At 43.0% G+C, this 10,824-nt stretch overlaps 1 protein-coding gene across 1 annotated transcript in view; it reads left to right on the top strand.

Annotated features, from left to right (window-relative positions):
- Window positions 1-7,982: 7,982 nt before the first annotated feature.
- LOC120049471 (actin-binding LIM protein 2-like) overlaps window positions 7,983-10,824 on the top strand; it is an 82,891-nt gene continuing 80,049 nt past the window's right edge. Inside the window, exon 1 of the mRNA XM_038995736.1 lies at window positions 7,983-8,134. The gene's annotated coding sequence lies outside the window, so the exon portion shown is untranslated. The remainder of the gene's footprint in view (window positions 8,135-10,824) is intronic.

The following is a 10,824-nucleotide window of genomic DNA, read 5'->3' as shown; positions in this document are numbered from 1 at the left end:
ATTAGACTATGTTACCCTGATGAAGACAGCTTGTTATTAGGCTATGTTACCCTGATGAAGACAGCTTGTTATTAAACTATGTTACCCTGATGAAGACAGCTTGGTTATTAGACTATGTTACCCTGATGAAGACAGCTTGTTATTAGACTATGTTACCCTGATGAAGACAGCTTGGTTATTAGACTATGTTACCCTGATGAAGACAGCTTGGTTATTAGACTATGTTACCCTGATGAAGACAGCTTGGTTATTAGACTATGTTACCCTGATGAAGACAGCTTGTTATTAGGCTATGTTACCCTGATGAAGACAGCTTGGTTATTAGGCTATGTTACCCTGATGAAGACAGCTTGGTTATTAGACTATGGTACCCTGATGAAGACAGCTTGTTATTAGACTATGTTACCCTGATGAAGACAGCTTGGTTATTAGACTATGTTACCCTGATGAAGACAGCTTGGTTATTAGACTATGTTACCCTGATGAAGACAGCTTGTTATTAGACTATGTTACCCTGATGAAGACAGCTTGGTTATTAGGCTATGTTACCCTGATGAAGACAGCTTGGTTATTAGACTATGTTACCCTGATGAAGACAGCTTGGTTATTAGACTATGTTACCCTGATGAAGACAGCTTGTTATTAGACTATGTTACCCTGATGAAGACAGCTTGTTATTAGACTATGTTACCCTGATGAAGACAGCTTGGTTATTAGACTATGTTACCCTGATGAAGACATCTTGGTTATTAGACTATGTTACCCTGATGAAGACAGCTTGTTATTAGACTATGTTACCCTGATGAAGACAGCTTGGTTATTAGACTATGCTACCCTGATGAAGACAGCTTGGTTATTAGACTATGTTACCCTGATGAAGACAGCTTGTTATTAGACTATGTTACCCTGATGAAGACAGCTTGGTTATTAGACTATGTTACCCTGATGAAGACAGCTTGGTTATTAGACTATGTTACCCTGACGAAGACAGCTTGGTTATTAGGCTATGTTACCCTGATGAAGACAGCTTGGTTATTAGGCTATGTTACCCTGAATAAGACAGCTTGGTTATTAGACTATGTTACCCTGATGAAGACAGCTTGGTTATTAGACTATGTTACCCTGATGAAGACAGCTTGGTTATTAGACTTTGTTACCCTGATGAAGACAGCTTGGTTATTAAACTATGTTACCCTGAATAAGACAGCTTGGTTATTAGACTATGTTACCCTGATGAAGACAGCTTGGTTATTAAACTATGTTACCCTGAATAAGACAGCTTGGTTATTAGGCTATGTTACCCTGATGAAGACAGCTTGGTTATTAGACTATGTTACCCTGATGAAGACAGCTTGTTATTAGACTATGTTACCCTGATGAAGACAGCTTGGTTATTAGACTATGGTACCCTGATGAAGACAGCTTGGTTATTAGACTATGTTACCCTGATGAAGACAGCTTGTTATTAGACTATGTTACCCTGATGAAGACAGCTTGTTATTAGACTATGTTACCCTGATGAAGACAGCTTGGTTATTAGACTATGTTACCCTGATGAAGACAGCTTGTTATTAGGCTATGCTACCCTGATGAAGACAGCTTGTTATTAAACTATGTTACCCTGATGAAGACAGCTTGGTTATTAGACTATGTTACCCTGATGAAGACAGCTTGGTTATTAGACTATGTTACCCTGATGAAGACAGCTTGTTATTAGACTATGTTACCCTGATGAAGACAGCTTGGTTATTAGACTATGTTACCCTGATGAAGACAGCTTGGTTATTAGACTATGTTACCCTGATGAAGACAGCTTGGTTATTAGACTATGTTACCCTGATGAAGACAGCTTGGTTATTAGACTATGTTACCCTGATGAAGACAGCTTGTTATTAGGCTATGTTACCCTGATGAAGACAGCTTGTTATTAAACTATGTTACCCTGATGAAGACAGCTTGGTTATTAGACTATGTTACCCTGATGAAGACAGCTTGGTTATTAGACTATGTTACCCTGATGAAGACAGCTTGGTTATTAGACTATGGTACCCTGATGAAGACAGCTTGGTTATTAGGCTATGTTACCCTGATGAAGACAGCTTGGTTATTAGACTATGTTACCCTGATGAAGACAGCTTGGTTATTAGACTATGTTACCCTGATGAAGACAGCTTGGTTATTAGACTATGGTACCCTGATGAAGACAGCTTGGTTATTAGGCTATGTTACCCTGATGAAGACAGCTTGGTTATTAGACTATGTTACCCTGATGAAGACAGCTTGGTTATTAGACTATGTTACCCTGATGAAGACAGCTTGGTTATTAGACTATGTTACCCTGATGAAGACAGCTTGTTATTAGGCTATGTTACCCTGATGAAGACAGCTTGTTATTAAACTATGTTACCCTGATGAAGACAGCTTGGTTATTAGGCTATGTTACCCTGATGAAGACAGCTTGGTTATTAGACTATGTTACCCTGATGAAGACAGCTTGGTTATTAGACTATGTTACCCTGATGAAGACAGCTTGGTTATTAGGCTATGTTACCCTGATGAAGACAGCTTGGTTATTAGACTATGTTACCCTGATGAAGACAGCTTGTTATTAGACTATGTTACCCTGATGAAGACAGCTTGGTTATTAGACTATGTTACCCTGATGAAGACAGCTTGTTATTAGGCTATGTTACCCTGATGAAGACAGCTTGTTATTAGACTATGTTACCCTGATGAAGACAGCTTGGTTATTAGACTATGTTACCCTGATGAAGACAGCTTGGTTATTAGACTATGTTACCCTGATGAAGACAGCTTGTTATTAGACTATGTTACCCTGATGAAGACAGCTTGTCTGTCCAAACCTTGGTTATTAGGTTATTACATTATTGCATCTGGGCTCCTAGAGTGAGGCTCTCCTGTTCTTCTTCAAGCTACGTTACCTGCATTGGCAAATATCTTCAATCACTAACGTTAACATTAACAGGACTACAATGAAGAAAAATTACAAGTGATTGACTTTGAAATATGTCTTAATGAACAGCGAGGCAAGCTCACTAAATTGTACATTCAGTTTACACCCACTGGGTTTCACAAGATGACAGGCTGGTTTGCTTTTTTGCTCAGGAGTCCCTAAAACATGAAACAACATCAATTATAATTCATACAAATTTAAAATGCCGTATAGCAAGCTAAATGTATAGCTAGTTGGCTAATGTTAGCTAATCAGATAGTTTGTTAAATAGAGATTTTTGTAAATTAACTTTATTACCACAAAATATTCATAATAGTTGTTCTCGAGGGTGGGGTTGCTGTGGTATTATTTAAGATACTCTTTAAAGAGATAGGGGTTTAGATGTTTTCGGAAGATGGGCAGGGACTCTGCTGTCCTAGATTCAGGTGAAAGCTGGTTCCACCATTGGGGTGCCAGAACAGAGAAGAGCTTGGACTGGGCTGAGCGGGAGCTGCCCTCCCGTAGGGGTGGGAGAGCCAAGAGACCAGAGGTGGCAGAACGGAGTACTCAGGTTGGGGTGTAGGTTTTGAGCATGTCCTGAAGGTAGGGAGGTCAGTTCCTCTGAAGCACCATGGTCTTGTAGTGGATACGAGCTTCGACTGGAAGCCAGTGGAGTGTGCGGAGGAGCGGGGTGACATGGGAGAACTTGACATGGTGAGAGAGACAGTGAGATGGAATGGCACTTATAAGTCAATGACTTCAGGGCATCAACATTGACGTCCTTACAAATTGTAATTTGATGTTGCAGCAACACATGACTTCACATTAACGTCAAAGTTTATCTTCCATGTGCAGGGTGGGAATCAAAAGGTCTGAAACACAAATAATATTGAGAAATATTGGATTTAGAAGAATTTGTATGAGACTCTTTCCGAGAGACCCTATCCTCTTGGCAATCTCTTTCACATTGTCTCTCACTCTTGCTTTGTCTATGGTGATTCTGTATGACCTACCTTTAAAAGGAATTAGTTCTAGGGATAATTTCCACGCAAGGTCAGAGACCAAAGCTCTCTGTAGTATTTGACCTTGAGGTTTTAGGTCATAGGTCAAATGCATGTCAGATCATGCCAGGCATGACAGCACAGGTGTATCTGTGAGCCTGCATTGCTCTTGTGACAACCTTTCTGGAATGCACCAATGGGGAGGTTGTAAGACAGTCACCTCACATAACCTGAGCTGTAGTTTTTACGTTATACATTTTCCATTATAAATCTGATTGTGAAGGCCTCCCGATTGGTGCAGTGGTCTAAGGCACTGCATCGCAGTGCTAGCTGTGCCAATAGAGTTTCTGGGTTCGAGTCCAGGCTCTGTCGCAGCCGGGCGCGACCGGGAGACCCATGGGGCGGCGCACAATTGGCCCAGTGTCATCCGGGTTAGGGGAGGGTTTGGCCGGCAGGGATGTCCTTGTCCCATCGCGCATTAGTGACTCTTGTGGCGGGCCGGGTGCAATGCACGCTGACACGGTCGCCAGGTGTACAGAGATTCCTCCGACACATTGGTGAGGCTGGCTTCCGGGTTAAGTGGGCATTGTGTCAAGAAGCAGTGTGGCTTGGTTGGGTTGTGTTTCGGAGGACGCACGGCTCTCGTCCAAATCCCGAGTCCAAACGGGAGTTGCAGCGATGAGACAAGACTGTAACTACCAATTGGATACCACAAAATTGGGGAGAAAAAATGGGTAAAATATAAAAATAAATAAATCTGATTGTGATCATTTGTGTTGATCTGCATGATATCACAAGCTGAAGAGAAGCTCTTCATCCTCAGTTTCAGCAACTCTCTCTCTCTGCCATTTTGGCATTCTGCCACTTGTCTCTATCCTTGCTGCTGCACATGCCAGCTTCTCTGGACTTTTCTGGCTCCGGCTGGCTCCGGCTGGCTCCCTGATGTCGATATGTTAGAATAAATCATTCCTAAATGTAGAGGATCTAAATCCTCTTTGAGGTTGCGATAGCCAACATCCCAAAGTCGAACGTGTTGTCTACCAGAAAAACACCCCTGAGGTGGTGGTAACCCGAGCATTCTAATCTCCCACCCCCGCCAGCCACGCAGATGGACCCTGCCTGGAATGTTGCAGAGCACCATGGAATCCCCATGGGTTAAGGGAACAGGCTATTTTTAGGCGGGGGAGCATGGGTCCTGGAAGAGGAATCCAAGATGGCCGCCCAACTGGGCCACACTGACTGCTCACATACTGTAGCTGTCGACTAACCTAAGGAAAAATTCCTGTGTGTGTATGTGTATGTGTATGTGTGTGTGTGTGTGGGACCTAGATGGCAGGGCCCCATGGTCTGTAGTGGTTCATAGCTCAGATTGTTCTCTGGCAGTGGGAGAGCGGCACTGTGGGTTTGTGTCAGTCAGCGAGGGAGCAGAGTGAGAGCAAGGTGATTGATGAGCAGGTCTTCTGTGGCCCAGGCCTACACTGCCTGAACATCTATTCGCTGGGCTCCGGAGAAAGAGAGGTAGAAAAAAAGGAGAGAGGGAGAGAAAGAGAGAGTTATGGGATGGGCACACAGAGTGGAAGCTCTTCATAGCACATTGTATTCCTTGTGTGTCAAGAGCACTCCTTCAGTGGTTGAGTTCTCTTCAGAGTGTATCTGCTTTAGGCCTAACCTGCTACTGTACCCCTTACAAGAGATACTGCCCCCTATAGGAACATCTGGTTAACAAATCATCTTGGACCCCTCCATCACCCCAAGCCTTATTTATTGTCCTGACAGGAAGTGAACGACACAGGATCCCCTCAACAGGTGCGTGCCAGGAGCAGTGCATGCTGGTCCGGCTGAGTGAGTGAGTGTGAGAGAGAGGGACAGAGACAGACCCCCATTTCCTCCAATAGAATAGTCTCGGCTGGACCATGGCTGTGCCACATGGTTACAATCAACTCAGGCCCTTTTGAAGTGCCCCAGACCATTTTATGAGGACACATGACTTCACTTCCCCCAAATTCTTGGCTTTATTGGAAGCAGCATACTCACATGCTGAACACTGGTAGCTTAAACTATACTAAGAAAGACTTCTGCTTCCCATTGACAAGCAGCAGGCTTCCAATATCTGTCAGATTGTTGGAATATCGTCATAGAGATGAATATCTTTGATATTTGGATAATATTTTATGCCTCCTGTTATACTTTCATGTAAGAGATGGATACCTCCATAAAAATGCAATTGATCTGGAAATCTGGATTTGAATTTAAAGCAGATTTTTGGGTCACTCTGCTAGGCCATAACCTTATTCAAAGACAATGAATTTGGAACATGAAATATGAGAAACCTTGTGGGAGGTGAAAATCTCTCTGTTTCTTTGTAAATTCACAAGGACTTGTTTGTCTTAGACTACCTCACACACTCACCTCTCCCTGTTTTTTAACCGGTCTTCCGCTTACTCTATAAACCTGGGGGAAAAAATGTTTTTTACCTCACCAGATGCCCTTTAAACATTCCCAGAATCAGAATTCATTGCTCTACCTCCAAGTCTGGATCTTCCAGATACGACCGAGAGTCCCGAGACCTCCAAGGGTTAATAAACGGTGTTGAAGGTGTATTTTACTGTCTTCAATAGTCATTTACCATGTCCAGAGTTGGCTACCTACAGCCCACAGACAGAGCACTACAGGTTGTACAGTGCCTAACATGCCTTTGGTTGCGTCCCAAATGGCACCCTAATCCCTATGTCATGCACTACGCACTACTTTGGACCAGAGCCCTATGGGACCAGGTCAAAAGTAGTGCACGACATAGGGATTAGGGTGCCATTTGGGACTAATGCTCCATCTAATTTGGGCCTAAGTAGATGCTAAACATGGACATTTCTCAAGTTCTCAACGGGAGTGTTAGCAGACGAAGAACGGAGAGGATAAACTCTTAAGTGAATGAATGAATGAATGGATGAATGGACACTGAAGCTGAAACTGGTTATGGGGTAAACACTAGTGCATTTGCTCTGCCTAGCTGAATGCCATTGTTATGTTTGTCTTTGAATCCATTTTGACAAACTCTCCTTCTTTTCAACTCCAATTATGGTAACCATGGTGTCCAAAACAGAACCGGTTCGACGAACACAGACGTGTTTGGCAAGGAGAGAGAGAGAGAGAGACAGAGAGAGACAGACAGAGAGAGACAGAGAGACAGAGAGAGACAGAGAGAGACAGAGAGAGAGAGAGAGACAGAGAGAGAGAGAGAGACAGAGAGAGAGAGAGACGGAGGGAAACAAAGCAGCACTATTTGTCAGATTAGTTGTCAGTATTAAAGGGGTGATGACGACGTGCATGGATAAGTATACGAGTGTTTTGGGTCATAATAAATGGAGAAGGGAGAGCTGCTGAAACAAGTACACCGATGCCCTACACTGTACCCTGAATTGGAGGAAGTTATCAGATTGGTGTCTGTGTTTGTCACTGGAAGACAGGATTACTAATTGATGAGTTGTAGTTTTTACACGATCCATTTTCCATTATAAATCTGAGTGTGATCATTTGTGTTGATCTGCATGATATCACAAGCTGAAGTAGGCTGAAGAGAAGCTTCATCCTCAGCTTCAGCAACTCTCTCTCTCTCTCTCTCTCTCTCTCTCTCTCTCTCTCTCTCTCTTGCTCTCTCTCTCTCTCTCTCTCTCTCTCTCTCTGACACTTGATGTACTGATTATCTGGTCATATCTTTCCCACTATACATACTGGGCATATTTAGAACAGTGCATACCATGTGCAGGCCTTCGAGCTGTTTGAAGATTCCAACATGCTTTTGTAATCAGTGTGTGTGTGCGTGTGCGAGTGTGTGCGTGTGCGTACGGGTGCATATGTATGAGTATGCAGATGTGCATTTGTTTTTTTATGAGTCATGAGTGTTTTTAGTTTATGACTGAGCGCGTGTGTGTTTCTACACGTGACTCTCCAAATGCATGTGTGTGTGTGCATTTCTATGCACAGAACATAGCCATCTAACCTCTCTGTGTCTCTGTGTGTATTTCAGTATTTCACCAGCAGGCTGTCAGCAGCCCTCTGGAGCAGGGGAAGCAGGGCGGCAGCAGCAGCTCTGTCCCCTGTCAGAACTGTGGCAAGGCCTGCAAGGGAGAGGTGCTGCGCGTGCAGAATAAACACTTCCACATCAAGTGCTTCGTCTGCAAAGGTAAGTTCAACCTTGACCCCTGACCTCTTATTGTCTAGTCAATACATCTCACCAGATACAGGGACACAAAGGCTGCTGAATAGTTACTATGAGCAGTTCCACTAGCTACTGGATTTCCTCTATGGCAATGGACACACACACACACACACACACACACACACACACACACACTAGAGGTCGACCGATTAATCGGAATGGCCGATTAATTAGGGCCGATTTCAAGTTTTCATAACAATCGGAAATCTGTGTTTTTTTTTACACCTTTATTTAACTAGGCAAGTCAGTTAAGAACAAATTGTTATTTTCAATGACGGCCTAGGAACAGTGGGTTAACTGCCTGTTCAGGGGCAGAGCGACAGATTTTTACCTTGTCAGCTCGGGGGATTCAATCTTGCAACCTTACGGTTAACTAGACCAACGCTCTAACCACCTGCTTTACATTGCACTCCATGATGAGCCTGCCTGTTACGCGAATGCAGTAAGAAGCCAAGGTAAGTTGCTAGCTAGCATTAAACTTATCTTATATAAAACAATCAATCAATCATAATCACTAGTTAACTACACATGGTTGATGATATTACTAGTGTATCTAGCGTGTCCTGCGTTGCATATAATCGATGCGGTGTGCATTCGCGAAAAAGGACTGTCGTTGCTCCAACATGTACCTAACCATAAACATCAATGCCTTTCTTAAAATCAATACACAAGTATATATTTTTTAAACCTGCATATTTAGATAATATTGCCTGCTAACATTCATTTATTTTAACTAGGGAAAATGTGTCACTTCTCTTGCAACAGAGTCAGGGTATATGCAGCAGTTTGGGCCGCCTGGCTCGTTGCGAACTGTGTGAAGACTATTTCTTCCTAACAAAGGCAGCCAACTTCGCGAAACGGGGGATGATTTAACAAAAACGCATTTGCGAAAAAAGCACAATCGTTGCACGACTGTACCTAACCATAAACATCAATGTCTTTCTTAAAATCATTACACAGAAGTATATATTTTTAAACCTGCATATTTAGCTAAAAGAAATCCAGGTTAGCAGGCAATATTAACCAGGTGAAATTGTGTCACTTCTCTTGCGTTCATTGCAAGCAGAGTCAGGGTATATGCAACAGTTTGGGCCGTCTGGCTCGTTGCGAACTAATTTGCCTTAATTTTACGTAATTATGACATAACATTGAAGGTAGTGCAATGTAACAGGAATATTTAGACTCATGGATGCCACCCGTTAGATAAAATTCGGAACGGTTCCGTATTTCACTGAAAGAATAAACGTTTTGTTTTCGAGATGATAGTTTCCGGATTCGACCATATTAATGACCCAAGGCTCGTATTTCTGTGTGTTATTATGTTATAATTAAGTCTATGATTTTATATTTGATAGAGCAGTCTGACTGAGCGATGGTAGGCACCAGCAGGCTCGTAAGCATTCATTCAAACAGCACTTTCGTGCGTTTGCCAGCATTATGACTTCAAGCCTATTAACTCCCGAGATTAGGCTGGTGTAACCGATGTGAAATGGCTAGCTAGTTAGCGGGGTGCGTGCTAATAGCGTTTCAAACATCACTCGCTCTGAGACTTGGAGTAGTTGTTCCCCTTGCTCTGCATGGGTAACGCTGCTTCGAGGGTGGCTGTTGTCGATGTGTTCCTGGTTCGAGCCCAGGTAGGAGCGAGGAGAGGGACGGAAACTATACTGTTACACTGGCAATACTAAAGTGCCTATAAGAACATGCAATAGTCAAAAGTATATGAAATACAAATGGTATAGAGAGAAATAGTCCTATAATTTCTATAATAACTACAACCTAAAACTTCTTACCTGGGAATATTGAAGACTCATGTTAAAAGGAACCACCAGCTTTCATATGTTCTCATGTTCTGAGCAAGGAACTTAAACGTTAGCTTTCTTACACGGCACATATTGCACTTTTACTTTCTTCTCCAACACTTTGTTTTTGCATTATTTAAACCAAATTGAACATGTTTCATTATTTATTTGAGGCTAAAAAGATTTTATTGATGTATTATATTAAGTTAAAATAAGTGTTCATTCAGTATTAATCGGTCGACCTCTAACACACACACACACACACACACACACACACACACACACACACACACACACACACACACACACACACACACACACACACACACACACACACACACACACACACACACACACACACACACACACACACACACACACACACACACACACAGGTTAATGCAGGTGTAACATGCTGTACAGGTCAGGTCATCTTGCTACCATATCTCCTTCACCAGAGCACTACCATAGGAAACAGGGCAGATAGGGCAGGTCAAAGCAATCATAGACCAGCAGGGTCTGGGCTTCCTGTTTTGTCTCTTTGGTGTGTGTGTGTGTGTGTGTGTGTGTGTGTGTGTGTGTGTGTGTGTGTGTGTGTGTGTGTGTGTGTGTGTGTGTGTGTGTGTGTGTGTGTGTGTGTGTGTGTGTGTGTGTGTGTGTGTGAGTGAGTGAGTGAGTGGCTGAAGAGCCGGTTGCTGTTATCTCATATTCAGCCCATCCCCTCCCTCCTGCTGTTCTCCTCCTCTATCTGTCACCTCCATTGCACTCTGTAAGGCCACGGTCTTTCACTAGGGGCTTGTATGTTGTTATGAACACAGGCAGTGTTGCTAGGAAACGAGAAGGGTCGGGAAAATG

Source organism: Salvelinus namaycush, chromosome 6 (assembly GCF_016432855.1).
Source record: "Salvelinus namaycush isolate Seneca chromosome 6, SaNama_1.0, whole genome shotgun sequence".
Classification (NCBI taxonomy): Eukaryota; Metazoa; Chordata; class Actinopteri; order Salmoniformes; family Salmonidae; genus Salvelinus; species Salvelinus namaycush.
This window is presented reverse-complemented; position numbering and strand designations above follow the sequence as displayed.